The sequence below is a fragment of the Telmatherina bonti genome (assembly GCF_933228915.1).
Source record: "Telmatherina bonti genome assembly, chromosome: 14".
In the NCBI taxonomy this organism is placed as follows: domain Eukaryota; kingdom Metazoa; phylum Chordata; class Actinopteri; order Atheriniformes; family Telmatherinidae; genus Telmatherina; species Telmatherina bonti.
In genome coordinates, this window is record NC_136612.1 from 36,147,765 (window position 1) to 36,172,970 (window position 25,206).

The following is a 25,206-nucleotide window of genomic DNA, read 5'->3' on the forward strand; positions in this document are numbered from 1 at the left end:
GCGCCCCCTACAATATTTTAATTAATTAGCCCCGCCCACTACATTGACTGACATGGTTATGATTCGGGAAACTTGTAGACGCTCCCAGTACCTTCAAAAAAGTCTCTTGGACATATGGGCTAAATCAAACAGGGAGTTGGCCATTTTGAAAAAGGTGCCATTTTTGGGGTCATTTCTGTCATTTTCTTTGCCATGCATCATTTTGAGGAACTTCTCCTAAGAATTTTGTCCAACTTTAACCCAAATGAGTCAGGATGCTCAAGAGGCATGTGTGATTAGAAGTTGTGCTATTTCTTTTAATAGGGGATATCGTTTAGGAGAGGCGGGGCAGCAAAGCAGATGTGATGCAACAAAAAGAAAAACTGACATAAATCCCCCAAAAAAACAACCAACCTGCACCAAATTTGCTACAGATGATGCCAATCATATCCTTCACATTTGTGCATGTCAATAATTAGATGATAAGTTAGCCCCGCCCCTTGGTGACAGGAAGTGACCCTTCATAAAACCTAAATGGTCTGAAGTGCAGTCTGGCTGCACTTTAGGTTGAGAGAGGCATGGGAAGGATGTTGCCAGGGGAGGCGGTGGCATGATGCCGAGCGGCGCCATGGTGCGAGGGCCTATATCACCGCTTGCGGTTTTAATTATTATTATTATTATTATTATTCTCCTAATAAATGAATTGCTTTTTTGGAGGCCTGAACATGCTCAAAAACTCACCAAATTTTGCGTACCCCCCCAAGGGAATGCGAAAAATTTGATATTTTGAGGTGCTCCAGAATGTTTGGGCAAAACTGAATGAGAGCGCCACCTATTTTAGGTGCCCCGCCACTGCATGTCGTTAATCTTTATGAAAATTCATACACATGATCTACATGCTAGGGCGAACAAAAAATCCTCTTAATGTCATGGTGAAATGTCGACAGGAAGGCGGCCATTTTAGGTCAAAGTCAATATTTTGGCGTTTTAGCACCTCGCATTTTAACGAACTCGTCCTAGAGCTTTTATCCCACTGAGCCACAAATTGCTCAGGATGTTCAGGAGGCATGTGTGATTAAATGTTGTGTTATTTCTTCTAATAGGAGACTTAGTTTACGAGGGGCGGGGCCTCAAAGTTTGATGTCTCGCCAGGAAAAATTAAACGGATATAACTCCCACATAAAGCAACATTTCTGCACCAAATTTGCTAGATATGATGGCAGTCCCCTCCTACAGAGTTCTATATGTCAATATTTTGATTATGAAATAGCCACGCCCCCTGGAGGTCAAAAGTGTTGTTTTTTGCTCACACACCCATAACTCTGGCTTGGTGGACACCACATGGCCCAAATTCACTCAGGCATCACAAAACATGTTGGTGAAGAGATCTTATAAAGGACGTTGCTCTACGCTGCACGGCGTGCCCGTGAGGCCATGGCGAAGTTCCATGCGGCGGCGTGACATCATAAATCACTATAAAATTGTCAATTTTGATCTGATCACCCTAAAACTTATAGGGATTAATAAGGGATCAGTCCTGAACAGATTAATGTGACCATTGCTGGTGTAGACCTAAGCCCCGCCCACTTACAACAGGAAGTGGTTTTTTCCACGTTTGAGGGTCATGCTTCTAAGGAAATGGTCCAAAACACTTGAGCCTCCTCCAAAACATGTCAAACCCTTTCATGATGCCACAATAAAAACCTCAAGTCGCTACGCTAAACGGGACATGGCGAATGGCGGTCCAACGCCATGAAACAGGAAGTACCTGTGACCAAGCCATGGAACCTTGGACCGCAACCAAACTTGCCATGACTGATGACAGTAAGGCCCTGAACTAAGCCCCATTGAAACATTATGGAATAAATGGAGCATGTCTCCATAGCGCCCCCTACAAAATTTCAATCAATCAGCCCCGCCCACTACATGGACCGACATGGATAAAATTCAGCACAGTTGGAGAACCTGCCAGTACCTTCAAAAAAGTCTCTTGGACATATGGGCTAAATCCAACAGGAAGTCGGCCATTTTGAAAAAGGTGCCATTTTTGGGGTCATTTCTTTGCCATGCATTTTAAACAACTCCTCCTAGGGATATTGTCCAACTGACACCCAACTTGCACAGGATGCTCAGGAGGCATGTGTGATTTAAAGTTGTGTTATTTCTTCTAATAGAAGATTTAGTTTAGGAGGGGCGGGCCCTCAAAGTTTTATGTCTCATTAACAAAGACTTATTGCCAAAACTCCCATATAAAACAACATATCAGCACAGGAATCGACACATTTGATGCCAGTCCCATGATAAACAAAATCTACAATGCAATGATATGACTCTGAACTAGCTCCACCCCTTGGCAACAACAAGTGTCTGATACCGTGAACCAGGAAGTACCTGTAACAAAGCCATGAAACCTTTGATCTTCACCATACTTGCCATGAGTCATGACAGTTATGTCCTTAATAGAGTAAAATTACAATATAGTGGAAAAGATAGTAAATGGCTCCATAGCACCCCCTCCAATATTTCAATCAATCAGCCCCGCCCACTACATTGATCGACATGGATCAAATTCAGCACACTTGTAGCCCCTTCCCGTACCTTCAAAAAAGTCTCTTGGACATATGGGCTAAATCAAACAGGAAGTCGGCCATGTTGAAAAAGGTGCCATTTTTGGGGTCATTTCTGTCATTTTCTTTGCGATGCATTTTGAGAAGGTCCTCCAAAGAATTTTCTCCAACTGTAACCCAAATGAGTCAGGATGCTCAAGCTGCATGTCTGATTAAAAGTTGTGTTATTTCTTTTAATAGGGGATATCGTTTAGGAGAGGCGGGGCAGCGAAGCAGATGTGATGCAATGAAAAGGAAAACTGACATAACTCCCACAAAAAACAACCAACCATATTTATAGACATGTATGTACAGATGAACATGCAGGTCCATCTGAAGGAATTATTAATTATGTGAATCAGTTTCATATGTGTTTTATTGTTTAGAAGCAGACTGATTGCTCTTTGATTTATAGACATTTGTTCAGATTCTTGGATAGAGTGGTATTGGATCAGCTCTGTTGATGGATTGATTAAAACATCCAGTGCGGCTAATACTTACAACAATAAGTTACTGAAAACTATATTTATGTAAATGATGTTAACAGTTTTTAACAAATGTCACAGGCATGTTAATAAGCATAATGAATTAAAACTAAACTTGAAGCATTTATGTATTATTCCTCCCTGTTGCTCTTTGTCTGTACTGTGGGGGATTACATGAAAAAGAAAAAATCTGAGGCTTTGGTTCTGAGAATGAGCAGCTAATTCTTGTTTTGAATAAAGTAAAAATAATGTAACATCCATTTATGGAAAACTGGTGGGATTTTTTTTTTTCAATTTCATTAAACACTGTGGCATATTTGATCCACTTTTAGATTATTTTTTTCAATGTATTGAAGCCAGAGTATGTAAGATTTCAAAGCGATTCTTTCCAACACTAGGTGGCAAACGCCATGTAGTGAGCAAAACCACACAACTGCTACCTCTACAAACCACCACAGGGCGGAAGTAGTGAGCTAAACATGCTCCTCACCCCTCCCATCCTCTAAATACAGCGGAACCGTCACCGTCCACAAGACTCAAAGTTTATTTACAAACTGTGTGATGACATCCAGTATTTCAGCTACACATGAACCGGTAAGTAACTGTTAACACAACAGGCTCTTCGTCATGCTGAAAATGATACTCTCTTATGGTGTTTTTTTTGCAAAGTAGTACGTAAAAATGACAATATCGCATATGGAATAAACGGTGGTACTAAGAAGAGGCTAAGCTACGTGCTAAGCTAGCTATAGTTGTTAGGCTAATTCTAACTTTATTAATATTTCTGCATATATTCAGCTGATGTTAGACTGAATCAGCCTAACACAGGCAGTCAGACACTGACATAATGCAGAATTTACATGTTTGAATGTTGTTACAGCGATGATCCGTGTACACACTTGTTTTCAGTGATGAATATGACATGTTAAGGTTGCCAGGAAGGCCGAGGCAGGGCTGGTGGACGGTCCGAGGACAAGCGGGTCAGTCTGAGGAAGACGAGCTGCAGCTTCCAGAGATGTGACTGGCTAGCTGTAGTACAGGTAAAATGCAGTTTCATGTTCACTGTTTTGTCTCAAGATATTACTGATAAAAAACATTTATTACAGGAATTCCACAGTATTCCAATAACCAACAATGGTAAACGAGGCTGAAGTTAGCTTCCGATTCGCAATATGTGTAAAGGGCAATTCCACTGAATTTTTCGGAAACACCACATTAGACCAGGTCCTGACAAAAAACTACAACACTTGGACTCTTAAAACCTGGGTTAAAATATTCCACATACTATGCAGATTCAATAAAACATAGTGTCTGATTTGTGAAATCTTTATTCTATTTGTGAAAATGCAAATAAGGGTCATTTCATGACTTTTTTGGCATCTGGACCACATTACATCAGGTCCTGACAAAAAACTAAAACACTTAGACTCTTCAAATGTGGGCTAAAATATTCCACATACTATACCAGTTTTTTGTCAGTACCTGGTCTAATGTGGTGGTGTTTCCAAAAAATTCAGTGTAATTGCCCTTTACACATATTGCAGCCATAAGCTGCGGATCGGAAGCTAACTTCAGCCTCGTCAATGGTAACTGTTTTATGTATTATTTGTTGTTGTAACATAAATGTAATTTTATATTTGAGCTTGTTACCTACTGCTCTGTCTTCCATATGTTACTTGTTGCTTTGGCATCCAGACATTAGTTTTAGATATTACAGTAATATATTAACTTAGTCTCTGAACAAAGTTGGTAGACACAGACCTTCACTAAAAAATCTGATCTTTCACTTTTCACTTTGTTTTCCATCAGTTAGTAAAATGTGGCTCTATTTATCTAACCAATCTTTTGTATAATTTTGCAGAGACGTCTTGATGACATAAATGTGAAGGACCTAAGAAGACTCACATCCCAGCTCCTCAGAAGGAAACAAGGCTTGATTCCCAGTTGCTGCGTGGCTACTGAAGAGCAGTTTCCTGATCTGCACAGACACAACATTGGTTTTGTTTTTGGTGTTTGATTCTTTTTTTTTTTCTAGTAAACCGCAATTTAATAGCATTTCTGTGGAATCTATTGTTTACATGTTCGTTGATTGTATTGTTTCTTACTTATAACTTTGTGTTACTAATTAAGTAATTTGAGCTACTTTGTACACTTTGAAGCGTTTTTAAAATAAAGAAATTTAAATGCTTTTCCCCATTTATTCAATACATTCAAGTCATCTAAATAACTGCAGTAGGATGTGATCATACAGGAACAAGATAAAAGTTTATTAGGCCCGAGCACCTTGGCAGTGCGAAGGCCTATTGTAATTGCAGTGTTTATTAGGCCCGAGCACCTTGGCAGTGCGAAGGCCTATTGTAATTGCAGCGTTTATTATTATTAGGCCCGAGCACCTTGGCAGTGCGAAGGCCTATTGTAATTGCAGTGTTTATTAGGCCCGAGCACCTTGGCAGTGCGAAGGCCTATTGTAATTGCAGCGTTTATTATTATTATTAGGCCCGAGCACCTTGGCGGTGCGAAGGCCTATTGTAATTGCAGTGTTTATTATTATTATTATTATTATTATTTTTATTCGGACACTTCGCGTGCTTTTTTGAAGGCCTGAACGTGCTCGAAAACTCACCAAATTTTGCGTACCCCCCCAAGGGAATACGAAAAATTTGATATTTTGAGGTGCTCCAGAATGTTTGGGCGAAACTGAATGAGAGCGCCACCTATTTTAGGTGCCCCGCCACTGCATGTCGTTAGGCTTTATGAAAATTCATACACATGATCTACATGCAAGGGCGAACAAAAAATCCTCTTAATGTCATGGTGAAATGTCGACAGGAAGGCGGCCATTTTAGGTCAAAGTCAATATTTTGGCGTTTTAGCACCTCGCATTTTAATGAACTCATCCTAGAGCTTTTATCCCACTGAGCCACAAATTGCTCAGGATGTTCAGGAGGCATGTGTGATTAAATGTTGTGTTATTTCTTCTAATAGGAGACTTAGTTTACGAGGGGCGGGGCCTCAAAGTTTGATGTCTCGCCATGAAAACTTAAACGGATATAACTCCCACATAAAGCAACATTTCTGCACCAAATTTGCTAGATATGATGGCAGTCCCCTCCTACAGAGTTCTATATGTCAATATTTTGATTATGAAATAGCCACGCCCCCTGGAGGTCAAAAGTGTTGTTTTTTGCTCACACACCCATAACTCTGGCTTGGTGGACACCACATGGCCCAAATTCACTCAGGCATCACAAAACATGTTGGTGAAGAGATCTGGTAAAGGACGTTGCTCTACGCTGCACGGCGTGCCCGTGACGCCATGGCGAAAATCCATGCGGCGGCGTGACATCATAAATCACTATAAAATTCTCAATTTTGATCTGATCACCCTAAAACTTATAGGGATTAATAAGGGATCAGTCCTGAACAGATTAATGTGACCATTACTGGTGTAGACCTAAGCCCCGCCCACTTACAACAGGAAGTGGTTTTTTCCACGTTTGAGGATCATGCTTCTAAGCAAATTATCCCAAACACTTGAGACTCCTCCAAAACATGTCAAACCCTTTCATAATGCCACAATAAAAACCTCAAGTTGCTACGCTAAACGGGACATGGCGAATGGCGGTCCAACGCCATGAAACAGGAAGTACCTGTGACCAAGCCATGGAACCTTGGACCGCCACCAAACTTGCCATGACTGATGACAGTAAGGCCCTGAACTAAGCCCCATTGAAATATTATGGAATACATGGAGCATGCCTCCATAGCGCCCCCTACAAAATTTCAATCAATCAGCCCCGCCCGCTACATGGACCGACATGAATAAAATTCAGCACAGTTGTAGAAGCTTCCAGTACCTTCAAAAAAGTCTCTTGGACATATGGGCTAAATTCAACAGGAAGTCGGCCATTTTGAAAAAGGTGCCATTTTTGGGGTCATTTCTTTGCCATGCATTTTAAACAACTCCTCCTAGGGATATTGTCCAACTGACACCCAACTTGCACAGGATGCTCAGGAGGCATGTGTGATTTAAAGTTGTGTTATTTCTTCTAATAGAAGATTTAGTTTAGGAGGGGCGGGCCCTCAAAGTTTGATGTCTCATTAACAAAGACTTATTGATAAAACTCCCACATAAAACAACATATCAGCACAGGAATCACCACATTTGATGCCAGTCCCATGATGAACAAAATATACAATGCAATAATATGACTATGAACTAGCACCACCCCTTGGCAACAACAAGTGTCTGATATCGTGAACCAGGAAGTACCTGTAACAAAGCCATGAAACCTTTGATCTTCACCATACTTGCCATGAGTCATGACAGTTATGTCCTTAATAGAGTAAAATTATAATATAGTGGAAAAGATAGTAAATGGCTCCATAGCGCCCCCTACAATATTTCAATCAATCAGCCCCGCCCACTACATTGACTGACATGGATAAAATTCAGCACACTCATAGACCATTCCAGCACCTTCAAAAAAGTCTCTTGGACATATGGGCTAAATCAAACAGGAAGTCGGCCATTTTGAAAAAGGTGTCATTTTTGGGGTCATTTCTGTCATTTTCTTTGTCATGCATTTTGAGAAGTTCCTTCTAAGAATTTTGTCCAACTTTAACCCAAATGAGTCAGGATGCTCAAGAGGCATGTGTGATTAAAAGTTGTGCTATTTCTTTTAATAGGGGATATCATTTAGGAGAGGCGGGGCAGCAAAGCAGATGTGATGCAACGAAAAGGAAAACTGACATAACTCCCACAAAAAACAACCAACCTGCACCAAATTCACTACAGATGATGCCAGTCATATTCTTCACATTTGTGCATGTCAATAATTAGATTATAAATTAGCCCCGCCCCTTGGTGACAGGAAGTGACCCTTCATAAGGCCTAAATGGCCTGAAGTGCAGTCTGGCTGCACTTTAGGTTGAGAGAGGCATGGGAAGGATGTTGGCAGGGGAGGCGGTGGCATTATGCCGAGCGGCGCCATGGTGCGAGGGCCTATATCACCGCTTGCGGTTTTAATTATTATTATTATTCTCCTAATAAATGAATTGCTTTTTTGGAGGCCTGAACATGCTCAAAAACTCACCAAATTTTGCGTGCCCCCCCAAGGGAATGCGAAAAATTTGATATTTTGAGGTGCTCCAGAATGTTTGGGCGAAACTGAATGAGAGCGCCACCTATTTTAGGTGCCCCGCCACTGCATGTCATTAATATTTATGAAAATTCATACACATGATCTACATGCTAGGGCGAACAAAAAATCCTCTTAATGTCATGGTGAAATGTCGACAGGAAGGCGGCCATTTTAGGTCAAAGTCAATATTTTGGCGTTTTAGCACCTCGCATTTTAACGAACTCGTCCTAGAGCTTTTATCCCACTGAGCCACAAATTGCTCAGGATGTTCAGGAGGCATGTGTGATTAAATGTTGTGTTATTTCTTCTAATAGGAGACTTAGTTTACGAGGGGCGGGGCCTCAAAGTTTGATGTCTCGCCAGGAAAAATTAAACGGATATAACTCCCACATAAAGCAACATTTCTGCACCAAATTTGCTAGATATGATGGCAGTCCCCTCCTACAGAGTTCTATATGCCAATATTTTGATTATGAAATAGCCACGCCCCCTGGAGGTCAAAAGTGTTGTTTTTTGCTCACACACCCATAACTCTGGCTTGGTGGACACCACATGGCCCAAATTCACTCAGGCATCACAAAACATGTTGGTGAAGAGATCTTATAAAGGACGTTGCTCTACGCTGCACGGCGTGCCCGTGACGCCATGGCGAAGTTCCATGCGGCGGCGTGACATCATAAATCACTATAAAATTGTCAATTTTGATCTGATCACCCTAAAACTTATAGGGATTAATAAGGGATCAGTCCTGAACAGATTACTGTGACCATTGCTGGTGTAGACCTAAACTCCGCCCACTTACAACAGGAAGTGTTTTTTTGCACGTTTGAGGGTCATGCTTCTAAGCAAATGGTCCCAAACACTTGAGCCTCCTCCAAAACATGTCAAACCCTTTCATGATGCCACAATAAAAACCTCAAGTCGCTACGCTAAACGGGACATGGCGAATGGCGGTCCAACGCCATGAAACAGGAAGTACCTGTGACCAAGCCATGGAACCTTGGACCGCAACCATACTTGCCATGACTGATGACAGTAAGGCCCTGAACTAAGCCCCATTGAAACATAATGGAATACATGGAGCATGTCTCTATAGCGCCCCCTACAAAATTTCAATCAATCAGCCCCGCCCACTACATGGACCGACATGGATAAAATTCAGCACAGTTGGAGAACCTTCCAGTACCTTCAAAAAAGTCTCTTGGACATATGGGCTAAATTCAACAGGAAGTCGGCCATTTTGAAAAAGGTGCCATTTTTGGGGTCATTTCTTTGCCATGCATTTTAAACAACTCCTCCTAGGGATATTGTCCAACTGACACCCAACTTGCACAGGATGCTCAGGAGGCATGTGTGATTTAAAGTTGTGTTATTTCTTCTAATAGAAGATTTAGTTTAGGAGGGGCGGGCCCTCAAAGTTTGATGTCTTATTAACAAAGACTTATTGCTAAACCTCCCACATAAAACAACATATCAGCACAGGAATCGCCACATTTGATGCCAGTCCCATGATGAACAAAATCTACAATGCAATAAAGGGACTATGAATTAGCCCCACCCCTTGGCAACAACAAGTGTCTGATATCGTGAACCAGGAAGTACCTGTAACAAAGCCATGAAACCTTTGATCTTCACCATACTTGCCATGACTTATGACAGTAAAGTCCTTAATAGAGTAAAATTACAATATAGTGGAGAAGATAGTAAATGGCTCCATAGCGCCCCCTACAATATTTTAATTAATTAGCCCCGCCCACTACATTGACTGACATGGTTATGATTCGGGAAACTTGTAGACGCTCCCAGTACCTTCAAAAAAGTCTCTTGGACATATGGGCTAAATCAAACAGGGAGTCGGCCATGTTGAAAAAGGTGCCATTTTTGGGGTCATTTCTGTCATTTTCTTTGCCATGCATTTTGAGGAACTTCTCCTAAGAATTTTGTCCAACTTTAACCCAAATGAGTCAGGATGCTCAAGAGGCATGTGTGATTATAAGTTGTGCTATTTCTTTTAATAGGGGATATCATTTAGGAGAGGCGGGGCAGCAAAGCAGATGTGATGCAACAAAAAGAAAAACTGACATAAATCCCCCAAAAAAAACCAACCTGCACCAAATTTGCTACAGATGATGCCAGTCATATCCTTCACATTTGTGCATGTCAATAATTAGATGATAAGTTAGCCCCGCCCCTTGGTGACAGGAAGTGACCCTTCATAAAACCTAAATGGTCTGAAGTGCAGTCTGGCTGCACTTTAGGTTGAGAGAGGCATGGGAAGGATGTTGCCAGGGGAGGCGGTGGCATGATGCCGAGCGGCGCCATGGTGCGAGGGCCTATATCACCGCCTGCGGTTTTAATTAGGCCCGAGCACCTTGGCGGTGCGAAGGCCTATTGTAATTGCAGTGTTTATTATTATTATTATTATTATTATTAGGCCCGAGCACCTTGGCGGTGCGAAGGCCTATTGTAATTGCAGTGTTTATTATTATTATTATTATTATTATTATTATTATTATTATTATTATTTTTATTCGGACACTTCGCGTGCTTTTTTGGAGGCCTGAACGTGCTCGAAAACTCACCAAATTTTGCGTACCCCCCCAAGGGAATACGAAAAATTTGATATTTTGAGGTGCTCCAGAATGTTTGGGTGAAACTGAATGAGAGCGCCACCTATTTTAGGTGCCCCGCCACTGCATGTCATTAATCTTTATGAAAATTCATACACATGATCTACATGCAAGGGCGAACAAAAAATCCTCTAAATGTCATGGTGAAATGTCGACAGGAAGGCGGCCATTTTAGGTCAAAGTCAATATTTTGGCGTTTTAGCACCTCGCATTTTAACGAACTCGTCCTAGAGCTTTTATCCCACTGAGCCACAGATTGCTCAGGATGTTCAGGAGGCATGTGTGATTAAATGTTGTGTTATTTCTTCTAATAGGAGACTTAGTTTATGAGGGGCGGGGCCTCAAAGTTTGATGTCTCGCCATGAAAAATTAAACGGATATAACTCCCACATAAAGCAACATTTCTGCACCAAATTTGCTAGATATGATGGCAGTCCCCTCCTACAGAGTTCTATATGTCAATATTTTGATTATGAAATAGCCACGCCCCCTGGAGGTCAAAAGTGTTGTTTTTTGCTCACACACCCATAACTCTGGCTTGGTGGACACCACATGGCCCAAATTCACTCAGGCATCACAAAACATGTTGGTGAAGAGATCTGGTAAAGGACGTTGCTCTACGCTGCACGGCGTGCCCGTGACGCCATGGCGAAGTTCCATGCGGCGGCGTGACATCATAAATCACTATAAAATTGTCAATTTTGATCTGATCACCCTAAAACTTATAGGGATTAATAAGGGATCAATCCTGAACAGATTACTGTGACCATTGCTGGTCTAAACCTAAGCTCCGCCCACTTACAACAGGAAGTGTTTTTTTCCACGTTTGAGGGTCATGCTTCTAAGCAAATGGTCCCAAACACTTGAGACTCCTCCAAAACATGTCAAACCCTTTCATGATGCCACAATAAAAACCTCAAGTCGCTACGCTAAACGGGACATGGCGAATGGCGGTCCAACGCCATGAAACAGGAAGTACCTGTGACCAAGCCATGGAACCTTGGACCGCAACCATACTTGCCATGACTGATGACAGTAAGGCCCTGAACTAAGCCCCATTGAAACATAATGGAATACATGGAGCATGTCTCTATAGCGCCCCCTACAAAATTTCAATCAATCAGCCCCGCCCACTACATGGACCGACATGGATAAAATTCAGCACAGTTGGAGAACCTTCCAGTACCTTCAAAAAAGTCTCTTGGACATATGGGCTAAATTCAACAGGAAGTCGGCCATTTTGAAAAAGGTGCCATTTTTGGGGTCATTTCTTTGCCATGCATTTTAAACAACTCCTCCTAGGGATATTGTCCAACTGACACCCAACTTGCACAGGATGCTCAGGAGGCATGTGTGATTTAAAGTTGTGTTATTTCTTCTAATAGAAGATTTAGTTTAGGAGGGGCAGGCCCTCAAAGTTTGATGTCTTATTAACAAAGACTTATTGCTAAAACTCCCACATAAAACAACATATCAGCACAGGAATCGCCACATTTGATGCCAGTCCCATGATGAACAAAATCTACAATGCAATAATATGACTATGAATTAGCCCCACCCCTTGGCAACAACAAGTGTCTGATACCGTGAACCAGGAAGTACCTGTAACAAAGCCATGAAACCTTTGATCTTCACCATACTTGCCATGAGTCATGACAGTTATGTCCTTAATAGAGTAAAATTACAATATAGTGGAAAAGATAGTAAATGGCTCCATAGCGCCCCCTCCAATATTTCAATCAATCAGCCCCGCCCACTACATTGATCGACATGGATCAAATTCAGCACACTTGTAGCCCCTTCCCGTACCTTCAAAAAAGTCTCTTGGACATATGGGCTAAATCAAACAGGAAGTCGGCCATGTTGAAAAAGGTGCCATTTTTGGGGTCATTTCTGTCATTTTCTTTGCCATGCATTTTGAGAAGGTCCTCCAAAGAATTTTCTCCAACTGTAACCCAAATGAGTCAGGATGCTCAAGCTGCATGTGTGATTAGAAGTTGTGCTATTTCTTTTAATAGGGGATATCGTTTAGGAGAGGCGGGGCAGCAAAGCAGATGTGATGCAATGAAAAGGAAAACTGACATAACTCCCACAAAAAACAACCAACCATATTTATAGACATGTATGTACAGATGAACATGCAGTTCCATCTGAAGGAATTATTAATTATGTGAATCAGTTTCATATGTGTTTTATTGTTTAGAAGCAAACTGATTGCTCTTTGATTTATAGACATTTGTTCAGATTCTTGGATAGAGTGGTATTGGATCAGCTCTGTTGATGGATTGATTAAAACATCCAGTGCGGCTAATACTTACAACAATAAGTTACTGAAAACTATATTTATGTAAATGATGTTAACAGTTTTTAACAAATGTCACAGGCATGTTAATAAGCATAATGAATTAAAACTAAACTTGAAGCATTTATGTATTATTCCTCCCTGTTGCTCTTTGTCTGTACTGTGGGGGATTACATGAAAAAGAAAAAATCTGAGGCTTTGGTTCTGAGAATGAGCAGCTAATTCTTGTTTTGAATAAAGTAAAAATAATGTAACATCCATTTATGGAAAACTGGTGGGATTTTTTTTTTCAATTTCATTAAACACTGTGGCATATTTGATCCACTTTTAGATTATTTTTTTCAATGTATTGAAGCCAGAGTATGTAAGATTTCAAAGCGATTCTTTCCAACACTAGGTGGCAAACGCCATGTAGTGAGCAAAACCACACAACTGCTACCTCTACAAACCACCACAGGGCGGAAGTAGTGAGCTAAACTTGCTCCTCACCCCTCCCATCCTCTAAATACAGCGGAACCGTCACCGTCCACAAGACTCAAAGTTTATTTCCATCCAGTATTTCAGCTACACATGAACCGGTAAGTAACTGTTAACACAACAGGCTCTTCGTCATGCTGAAAATGATACTCTCTTATGGTGTTTTTTTTGCAAAGTAGTACGTAAAAATGACAATATCGCGTATGGAATAAACGGTGGTACTAAGAAGAGGCTAAGCTACGTGCTAAGCTAGCTATAGTTGTTAGGCTAATTCTAACTTTATTAATATTTCTGCATATATTCAGCTGATGTTAGACTGAATCAGCCTAACACAGGCAGTCAGACACTGACATAATGCAGAATTTACATGTTTGAATGTTGTTACAGCGATGATCCGTGTACACACTTGTTTTCAGTGATGAATATGACATGTTAAGGTTGCCAGGAAGGCCGAGGCAGGGCTGGTGGACGGTCCAAGGACAAGCGGGTCAGTCTGAGGAAGACGACCTGCAGCTTCCAGAGATGTGACTGGCTAGCTGTAGTACAGGTAAAATGCAGTTTCATGTTCACTGTTTTGTCTCAAGATATTACTGATAAAAAACATTTATTACAGGAATTCCACAGTATTCCAATAACCAACAATGGTAAACGAGGCTGAAGTTAGCTTCCGATTCGCAATATGTGTAAAGGGCAATTCCACTGAATTTTTCGGAAACACCACATTAGACCAGGTCCTGACAAAAAACTACAACACTTGGACTCTTAAAACCTGGGTTAAAATATTCCACACACTATGCAGATTCAATAAAACATAGTGTCTGATTTGTGAAATCTTTATTCTATTTGTGAAAATGCAAATAAGGGTCATTTCATGACTTTTTTGGCATCTGGACCACATTACATCAGGTCCTGACAAAAAACTAAAACACTTAGACTCTTCAAATGTGGGCTAAAATATTCCACATACTATACCAGTTTTTTGTCAGTACCTGGTCTAATGTGGTGGTGTTTCCAAAAAATTCAGTGTAATTGCCCTTTACACATATTGCAGCCATAAGCTGCGGATCGGAAGCTAACTTCAGCCTCGTCAATGGTAACTGTTTTATGTATTATTTGTTGTTGTAACATAAATGTAATTTTATATTTGAGCTTGTTACCTACTGCTCTGTCTTCCATATGTTACTTGTTGCTTTGGCATCCAGACATTAGTTTTAGATATTACAGTAATATATTAACTTAGTCTCTGAACAAAGTTGGTAGACACAGACCTTCACTAAAAAATCTGATCTTTCACTTTTCACTTTGTTTTCCATCAGTTAGTAAAATGTGGCTCTATTTATCTAACCAATCTTTTGTATAATTTTGCAGAGACGTCTTGATGACATAAATGTGAAGGACCTAAGAAGACTCACATCCCAGCTCCTCAGAAGGAAACAAGGCTTGATTCCCAGTTGCTGTGTGGCTACTGAAGAGCAGTTTCCTGATCTGCACAGACACAACATTGGTTTTATTTTTGGTGTTTGATTCTTTTTTTTTTTTTCTAGTAAACCACAATTTAATAGCATTTCTGAGGAATCTATTGTTTACATGTTCGTTGATTGTATTGTTTCTTAATTATAACTTTGTGTTACTAATTAAGTAATTTGAGCTACTTTGTACACTTTGAAGCGTTTTTAAAATAAAGAAATTTAAATGCTTTTCCCCATTTATTCAATACATTCAAGTCATCTAAATAACTGCAGTAGGATGTGATCATACAGGAACAAGATAAAAGTTTATTACAATTTATGACTGTAATAAATACAGATCTAACAGTGTATAAACACAGCACAAATCCCACAGAGAAAAGTCTATGATCCACAAACAGAAGACACAACTATATACAAAAGATGTGAAGTTTAGATTCCACAATAGAAGGTCAATAATTCCTGTTCATGTTTTATGTGTTGCACCCTCGCTGCTGACTTCATACACATTTGTAAACTTTTTTGTTCATTACACTTATGGAAATAATTACAAGATGCAGTGGCCCAAATTCACTCAGGCATCACAAAACATGTTGGTGAAGAGATCTGGTAAAGGACGTTGCTCTACGCTGCACGGCGTGCCCGTGACGCCATGGCAAAGTTCCATGCGGCGGCGTGACATCATAAATCACTATAAAATTGTCAATTTTGATCTGATCACCCTAAAACTTATAGGGATTAATAAGGGATCAGTCCTGAACAGATTAATGTGACCATTGCTGGTCTAGACCTAAGCCCCGCCCACTTACAACAGGAAGTGGTTTTTTCCACGTTTGAGGGTCATGCTTCTAAGCAAATGGTCCAAAACACTTGAGCCTCCTCCAAAACATGTCAAACCCTTTCATGATGCCACAATAAAAACCTCAAGTCGCTACGCTAAACAGGACATGGTGAATGGCGGTCCAACACCATGAAACAGGAAGTACCTGTGACCAAGCCATGGAACCTTGGACCGCCACCAAACTTGTCATGACTGATGGCAGTAAGGCCCTGAACTAAGCCCCATTGAAACATAATGGAATAAATGGAGCATGTCTCCATAGCGCCCCCTACAAAATTTCAATCAATCAGCCCCGCCCACTACATTGACTGACATGGATATGATTCGGGAAACTTGTAGACCCTCCCAGTACCTTCAAAAAAGTCTCTTGGACATATGGGCTAAATCAAACAGGAAGTCGGCCATTTTGAAAAAGGTGTCATTTTTGGGGCAATTTCTGTCATTTTCTTTGTCATGCATTTCTAGAAGTTCCTTCTAAGAATTTTGTCCAACTGTAACCCAAATGAGTCAGGATGCTCAAGAGACATGTGTGATTAAAAGTTGTGCTATTTCTTTTAATAGGGGATATCGTTTAGGAGAGGCGGGGCATCAAAGCAGATCGTGATGCAATGAAAAAGAAAACTGACATAACTCCCACAAAAAACAACCAACCTGCACCAAATTCACTACAGATGATGCCAGTCATATCCTTCACATTTCTGTATGTCAATAATTAGATTATAAATTAGCCCCGCCCCTTGGTGACAGGAAGTGACAGTTCACAAGGCCTAAATGGCCTGAAGAGCAGTCTGGCTGCACTTTAGGTTGAGAGAGGCATGGGAAGGATGTTGCCAGGGGAGGCGGTGGCATTATGCCGAGCGGCGCCATGGTGCGAGGGCCTATATCACCGCTTGCGGTTTTAATTATTATTATTATTATTATTATTTTTATTCGGACACTTCGCGTGCTTTTTTGGAGGCCTGAACGTGCTCGAAAACTCACCAAATTTTGCGTACCCCCCCAAGGGAATACGAAAAATTTGATATTTTGAGGTGCTCCAGAATGTTTGGGCGAAACTGAATGAGAGCGCCACCTATTTTAGGTGCCCCGCCACTGCATGTCGTTAGGCTTTATGAAAATTCATACACATGATCTACATGCAAGGGCGAACAAAAAATCCTCTTAATGTCATGGTGAAATGTCGACAGGAAGGCGGCCATTTTAGGTCAAAGTCAATATTTTGGCGTTTTAGCACCTCGCATTTTAACGAACTCGTCCTAGGGCTTTTATCCCACTGAGCCACAAATTGCTCAGGATGTTCGGGAGGCATGTGTGATTAAATGTTGTGTTATTTCTTCTAATAGGAGACTTAGTTTACGAGGGGCGGGGCCTCAAAGTTTGATGTCTCGCCATGAAAAATTAAACGGATATAACTCCCACATAAAGCAACATTTCTGCACCAAATTTGCTAGATATGATGGCAGTCCCCTCCTACAGAGTTCTATATGTCAATATTTTGATTATGAAATAGCCACGCCCCCTGGAGGTCAAAAGTGTTGTTTTTTGCTCACACACCCATAACTCTGGCTTGGTGGACACCACATGGCCCAAATTCACTCAGGCATCACAAAACATGTCGGTGAAGAGATCTGGTAAAGGACGTTGCTCTACGCTGCACGGCGTGCCCGTGACGCCATGGCGAAGTTCCATGCGGCGGCGTGACATCATAAATCACTATAAAATTGTCAATTTTGATCTGATCACCCTAAAACTTATAGGGATTAATAAGGGATCAGTCCTGAACAGATTAATGTGACCAATGCTGGTGTAGACCTAAGCCCCGCCCACTTACAACAGGAAGTGGTTTTTTCCACGTCTGAGGATCATGCTTCTAAGCAAATGATCCCAAACACTTGAGACTCCTCCAAAACATGTCAAACCCTTTCATGATGCCACAATAAAAACCTCACGTCGCTACGCTAAACGGGACATGGCGAATGGCGGTCCAACGCCATGAAACAGGAAGTACCTGTGACCAAGCCATGGAACCTTGGACCGCCACCAAACTTGCCATGACTGATGACAGTAAGGCCCTGAACTAAGCCCCATTGAAACATTATGGAATAAATGGAGCATGTCTCCATAGCGCCCCCTACAAAATTTCAATCAATCAGCCCCGCCCACTACATGGACCGACATGGATAAAATTCAGCACAGTTGGAGAACCTTCCAGTACCTTCAAAAAAGTCTCTTGGACATATGGGCTAAATTCAATAGGAAGTCGGCCATTTTGAAAAAGGTGCCATTTTTGGGGTCATTTCTTTGCCATGCATTTTAAACAACTCCTCCTAGGGATATTGTCCAACTGACACCTAACTTGCACAGGATGCTCAGGAGGCATGTGTGATTTAAAGTTGTGTTATTTCTTCTAATAGAAGATTTAGTTTAGGAGGGGCGGGCCCTCAAAGTTTGATGTCTCATTAACAAAGACTTATTGCTAAAACTCCCACATAAAACAACATATCACCACAGGAATCGACACATTTGATGCCAGTCCCATGATGAACAAAATATACAATGCAATAATATGACTCTGAACTAGCCCCACCCCTTGGCAACAACAAGTGTCTGATATCATGAACCAGGAAGTACCTGTAACAAAGCCATGAAATTGTTGATCTTCACCATACTTGTCATGAGTCATGACAGTTATTTCCTTAATAGAGTAAAATTACAATATAGTGGAGAAAATCGTAAACGGTTCCATAGCGCCCCCTACAATATTTCAATCAATCAGCCCCGCCCACTACATTGACTGACATGGATAAAATTCAGCATACTTGTAGACCCTCCCAGTACCTTCAAAAAAGTCTCTTGGACATATGGGCTAAATCAAACAGGAAGTCGGCCATGTTGAAAAAGGTGCCATTTTTGGGGTCATTTCTGTCATTTTCTTTGCCATGCATTTTGAGAAGGTCCTCCTAAGAATTTTCTCCAACTGTAACCCAAATGAGTCAGGATGCTCAAGCTGCATATCTGATTAAAAGTTGTGTTATTTCTTTTAATAGGGGATATCGTTTAGGAGAGGCGGGGCAGCGAAGCAGATGTGATCCAATGAAAAGGAAAACTGACATAACTCCCACAAAAAACAACCAACCATATTTATAGACATGTATGTACAGATGAACATGCAGGTCCATCTGAAGGAATTATTAATTATGTGAATCAGTTTCATATGTGTTTTCTTGTTTAGAAGCAGACTGATTGCTCTTTGATTTATAGACATTTGTTCGGATTCTTGGATAGAGTGGTATTGGATCAGCTCTGTTGATGGATTGATTAAAACATCCAGTGCGGCTAATACTTACAACAATAAGTTACTGAAAACTATATTTATGTAAATGATGTTAACAGTTTTTAACAAATGTCACAGGCATGTTAATAAGCATAATGAATTAAAACTAAACTTGAAGCATTTATGTATTATTCCTCCCTGTTGCTCTTTGTCTGTACTGTGGGGGATTACATGAAAAAGAAAAAATCTGAGGCTTTGGTTCTGAGAATGAGCAGCTAATTCTTGTTTTGAATAAAGTAAAAATAATGTAACATCCATTTATGGAAAACTGGTGGGATTTTTTTTTCAATTTCATTAAACACTGTGGCATATTTGATCCACTTTTAGATTATTTTTTTCAATTTATTGAAGCCAGAGTATGTAAGATTTCAAAGCGATTCTTTCCAACACTAGGTGGCAAACGCCATGTAGTGAGCAAAACCACACAACTGCTACCTCTACAAACCACCACAGGGCGGAAGTAGTGAGCTAAACATGCTCCTCACCCCTCCCATCCTCTAAATACAGCGGAACCGTCACCGTCCACAAGACTCAAAGTTTATTTACAAACTGTGTGATGACATCCAGTATTTCATCTCCACATGAACCGGTAAGTAACTGTTAACACAACAGGCTCTTCGTTATGCTGAAAATGATACTCTCTTATGGTGTTTTTTTTGCAAAGTAGTACGTAAAAATGACAATATCGCGTATGGAATAAACGGTGGTACTAAGAAGAGGCTAAGCTACGTGCTAAGCTAGCTATAGTTGTTAGGCTAATTCTAACTTTATTAATATTTCTGCATATATTCAGCTGATGTTAGACTGAATCAGCCTAACACAGGCAGTCAGACACTGACATAATGCAGAATGTACATGTTTGAATGTTGTTACAGCGATGATCCGTGTACACACTTGTTTTCAGTGATGAATATGACATGTTAAGGTTGCCAGGAAGGCCGAGGCAGGGCTGGTGGACGGTCCGAGGACAAGCGGGTCAGTCTGAGGAAGACGACCTGCAGCTTCCAGAGATGTGACTGGCTAGCTGTAGTACAGGTAAAATGCAGTTTCATGTTCACTGTTTTGTCTCAAGATATTACTGATAAAAAACATTTATTACAGGAATTCCACAGTATTCCAATAACCAACAATGGTAAACGAGGCTGAAGTTAGCTTCCGATTCGCAATATGTGTAAAGGGCAATTCCACTGAATTTTTCGGAAACACCACATTAGACCAGGTCCTGACAAAAAACTACAACACTTGGACTCTTAAAACCTGGGTTAAAATATTCCACATACTATGCAGATTCAATAAAACATAGTGTCTGATTTGTGAAATCTTTATTCTATTTGTGAAAATGCAAATAAGGGTCATTTCATGACTTTTTTGGCATCTGGACCACATTACATCAGGTCCTGACAAAAAACTAAAACACTTAGACTCTTCAAATGTGGGCTAAAATATTCCACATACTATACCAGTTTTTTGTCAGTACCTGGTCTAATGTGGTGGTGTTTCCAAAAAATTCAGTGTAATTGCCCTTTACACATATTGCAGCCATAAGCTGCGGATCAGAAGCTAACTTCAGCCTCGTCAATGGTAACTGTTTTATGTATTATTTGTTGTTGTAACATAAATGTAATTTTATATTTGAGCTTGTTACCTACTGCTCTGTCTTCCATATGTTACTTGTTGCTTTGGCATCCAGACATTAGTTTTAGATATTACAGTAATATATTAACTTAGTCTCTGAACAAAGTTGGTAGACACAGACCTTCACTAAAAAATCTGATCTTTCACTTTTCACTTTGTTTTCCATCAGTTAGTAAAATGTGGCTCTATTTATCTAACCAATCTTTTGTATAATTTTGCAGAGACGTCTTGATGACATAAATGTGAAGGACCTAAGAAGACTCACATCCCAGCTCCTCAGAAGGAAACAAGGCTTGATTCCCAGTTGCTGTGTGGCTACTGAAGAGCAGTTTCCTGATCTGCACAGACACACCATTGGTTTTGTTTTTGGTGTTTGATTCTTTTTTTTTTTTTCTAGTAAACCACAATTTAATAGCATTTCTGTGGAATCTATTGTTTACATGTTCGTTGATTGTATTGTTTCTTACTTATAACTTTGTGTTACTAATTAGGTAATTTGAGCTACTTTGTACACTTTGAAGCGTTTTTAAAATAAAGAAATTTAAATGCTTTTCCCCATTTATTCAATACATTCAAGTCATCTAAATAACTGCAGTAGGATGTGATCATACAGGAACAAGATAAAAGTTTATTACAATTTATGACTGTAATAAATACAGATCTAACAGTGTATAAACACAGCACAAATCCCACAGAGAAAAGTCTATGATCCACAAACAGAAGACACAACTATATACAAAAGATGTGAAGTTTAGATTCCACAATAGAAGGTCAATAATTCCTGTTCATGTTTTATGTGTTGCACCCTCGCTGCTGACTTCATACACATTTGTAAACTTTTTTGTTCATTACACTTATGGAAATAATTATAAGATGCAGTGGCCCAAATTCACTCAGGCATCACAAAACATGTTGGTGAAGAGATCTGGTAAAGGACGTTGCTCTACGCTGCACGGCGTGCCCGTGACGCCATGGCAAAGTTCCATGCGGCGGCGTGACATCATAAATCACTATAAAATTCTCAATTTTGATCTGATCACCCTAAAACTTATAGGGATTAATAAGGGATCAGTCCTGAACAGATTAATGTGACCATTGCTGGTCTAGACCTAAGCCCCGCCCACCTATAACAGGAAGTGGTTTTTTCCACGTTTGAGGGTCATGCTTCTAAGGAAATGGTCCCAAACACTTGAGACTCCTCCAAAACATGTCAAACCCTTTCATGATGCCACAATAAAAACCTCAAGTCGCTACGCTAAACGGGACATGGCGAATAGCGGTCCAACGCCATGAAACAGGAAGTACCTGTGACCAAGCCATGGAACCTTGGACCACCACCAAACTTGTCATGACTGATGACAGTAAGGCCCTGAACTAAGCCCCATTGAAACATTATGGAATAAATGGAGCATGTCTCCATAGCGCCCCCTACAAAATTTCAATCAATCAGCCCCGCCCACTACATTGACTGACATGGATATGATTCGGGAAACTTGTAGACCCTCCCAGTACCTTCAAAAAAGTCTCTTGGACATATGGGCTAAATCAAACAGGAAGTCGGCCATTTTGAAAAAGGTGTCATTTTTGGGGCAATTTCTGTAATTTTCTTTGTCATGCATTTCTAGAAGTTCCTTCTAAGAATTTTGTCCAACTTTAACCCAAATGAGTCAGGATGCTCAAGAGACATGTGTGATTAAAAGTTGTGCTATTTCTTTTAATAGGGGATATCGTTTAGGAGAGGCGGGGCAGCAAAGCAGATCGTGATGCAATGAAAAAGAAAACTGACATAACTCCCACAAAAAACAACCAACCTGCACCAAATTTGCTACAGATGATGCCAGTCATATCCTTCACATTTCTGTATGTCAATAATTAGATTATAAATTAGCCCCGCCCCTTGGTGACAGGAAGTGACACTTCATAAGGCCTAAATGGCCTGAAGTGCAGTCTGGCTGCACTTTAGATTGAGAGAGGCATGGGAAGGATGTTGCCAGGGGAGGCGGTGGCATTATGCCGAGCGGCGCCATGGTGCAAGGGCCTATATCACCGCTTGCGGTTTTAATTAGGCCCGAGCACCTTGGCGGTGCGAAGGCCTATTGTAATTGCAGCGTTTATTATTATTATTATTATTAGGCCCGAGCACCTTGGCGGTGCGAAGGCCTATTGTAATTGCAGCGTTTATTATTATTATTATTATTAGGCCCGAGCACCTTGGCGGTGCGAAGGCCTATTGTAATTGCAGCGTTTATTATTATTATTATTATTAGGCCCGAGCACCTTGGCGGTGCGAAGGCCTATTGTAATTGCAGTGTTTATTATTATTATTATTATTTTTATTCGGACACTTCGCGTGCTTTTTTGGAGGCCTGAACGTGCTCGAAAACTCACCAAATTTTGCGTACCCCCCCAAGGGAATACGAAAAATTTGATATTTTGAGGTGCTCCAGAATGTTTGGGCGACACTGAACGAGAGCGCCACCTATTTTAGGTGCCCCGCCACTGCATGTCGTTAATCTTTATGAAAATTTATACACATGATCTACATGCTAGGGTGAACAAAAAATCCTCTTAATGTCATGGTGAAATGTTCACAGGAAGGCGGCCATTTTAGGTCAAAGTCAATATTTTGGCGTTTTAGCACCTCGCATTTTAACGAACTCGTCCTAGGGCTTTTATCCCACTGAGCCACAAATTGCTCAGGATGTTCAGGAGGCTTGTGTGATTAAATGTTGTGTTATTTCTTCTAATAGGAGACTTAGTTTACGAGGGGCGGGGCCTCAAAGTTTGATGTCTCGCCATGAAAAATTAAACGGATATAACTCCCCCATAAAGCAACATTTCTGCACCAAATTTGCTAGATATGATGGCAGTCCCCTCCTACAGAGTTCTATATGTCAATATTTTGATTATGAAATAGCCACGCCCCCTGGAGGTCAAAAGTGTTGTTTTTTGCTCACACACCCATAACTCGGGCTTGGTAGACCCTACATGGCCCAAATTCACTCAGGCATCACAAAACATGTTGGTGAAGAGATCTGGTAAAGGACGTTGCTCTACGCTGCACGGCGTGCCCGTGACGCCATGGCGAAGTTCCATGCGGCGGCGTGACATCATAAATCACTATAAAATTGTCAATTTTGATCTGATCACCCTAAAACTTATAGGGATTAATAAGGGATCAGTCCTGAACAGATTAATGTGACCATTGCTGGTGTAGACTTAAGCCCCGCCCACTTACAACAGGAAGTGGTTTTTTCCACGTTTGAGGGTCATGCTTCTAAGCAAATGGTCCAAAACACTTGAGCCTCCTCCAAAACATGTCAAACCCTTTCATGATGCCACAATAAAAATCTCAAGTCGCTACGCTAAACGGGACATGGCGAATGGCGGTCCAACGCCATGAAACAGGAAGTACCTGTGACCAAGCCATGGAACATTGGACCGCCACCATACTTGTCATGACTGATGACAGTAAGGCCCTGAACTAAGCCCCATTGAAACATTATGGAATAAATGGAGCATGTCTCCATAGCGCCCCCTACAAAATTTCAATCAATCAGCCCCGCCCACTACATGGACCGACATGAATAAAATTCAGCACAGTTGGAGAACCTTCCAGTACCTTCAAAAAAGTCTCTTGGACATATGGGCTAAATTCAACAGGAAGTCCGCAATTTTCAAAAAGGTGCCATTTTTGGGGTCATTTCTTTGCCATGCATTTTAAACAACTCCTCCTAGGGATATTGTCCAACTGACACCCAACTTGCACAGGATGCTCAGGAGGCATGTGTGATTTAAAGTTGTGTTATTTCTTCTAATAGAAGATTTAGTTTAGGAGGGGCGGGCCCTCAAAGTTTTATGTCTCATTAACAAAGATTTATTGCTAAAACTCCCACATAAAACAACATATCAGCACAGGAATCGACACATTTGATGCCAGTTCCATGATGAACAAAATCTACAATGCAATAATATGACTATGAACTAGCCCCACCCCTTGGCAACAACAAGTGTCTGATATCATGAACCAGGAAGTACCTGTAACAAAGCCATGAAATTGTTGATCTTCACCATACTTGTCATGAGTCATGAAAGTTATGCCCTCAATAGAGTAAAATTACAATATAGTGGAGAAGATAGTAAATGGCTCCATAGCGCCCCCTACAATATTTCAATCAATCAGCCCCGCCCACTACATTGTCTGATATGGATCAAATTCAGCACATTTGTAGACCCTTCCCGTACCTTAAAAAAAGCCTCTTGGACATATGGGCTAAATCAAACAGGAAGTCAGCCATGTTGAAAAA